We start from the raw sequence: 774 nt of genomic DNA, 5'->3' as shown, positions 1-774 counted from the left end.
AAGGGCTTAACAACCATTAGGCGTTGTTGTAGTCTTACACAGCCATAGCTGTCCCGAATGTCTCCTGCGAGGCATAAATCATGTACAGGAAGCCGTCTTCATCTCTCTCACTCTCGTACACTTCGGAGATGGGCGTGGACACACTCACCATGTTGTGCCCATTCACCAGTAGGAAGAAGGCTTGGTTAGCATTGAGCTGCAAGCGCTGTCTAATTATCTTGATGAGCTCGCTCATGTTCACGTGATTAGGTACCAGGAACTTCGTCTTGTCCAGGACCGGCAGCTGCTTCTCCCCCTTGTATCGCTCTATAATCACTGGGATCTTGGTGGGGTGCTGCTCCCGGATGAGCCGGACATCTTCCACTCTTTGTTCAAAGCTCCTGCGCTGCTTGAAGGTCTTCTGGGACGGCATACCTCGCGGGGGTCCCGAGTCAGACGATCTGGCTCCGGCGACGATCACTTCCCTTGTGTGTGTCTCAGCCCGTAGCCGAGTCCAGTTTCTAGATCCTTAAGGAGATGATTATAAAGATACAAGAAACATCCCAAACACTAAATAAACAGGACAAGAAATTTCCCACAACACATAATAAAAACACTATTGATACCAGATCAAGTAATATATATTAAAAGCTGCAATGGGAAAAAAGTAACATACAAAGGCAGACTTATTAGAGAATAACACCTGACTTCTGAAAGGAGACTCTGAAAGTCAGATGTCCTGGGTGGATGCTTTATAAACTCTAAGAGACCACAGGTATCAGCACAAACTACTTC

At 46.8% G+C, this 774-nt stretch overlaps 1 pseudogene; it reads right to left on the bottom strand.

Annotated features, from left to right (window-relative positions):
* LOC110302550 (microtubule-associated protein 1 light chain 3 beta pseudogene) lies at positions 1 to 412 on the bottom strand (annotated as a pseudogene).
* Positions 413 to 774: the final 362 nt, after the last annotated feature.

The sequence above is a fragment of the Mus caroli genome, unplaced genomic scaffold (genome assembly GCF_978045245.1).
Source record: "Mus caroli unplaced genomic scaffold, Mus_caroli_1 scaffold_11, whole genome shotgun sequence".
NCBI classification, from domain to species: domain Eukaryota; kingdom Metazoa; phylum Chordata; class Mammalia; order Rodentia; family Muridae; genus Mus; species Mus caroli.
The sequence above is the reverse complement of the archived record's forward strand: the minus strand, read 5'-3'. Positions and strand labels throughout refer to the sequence as shown.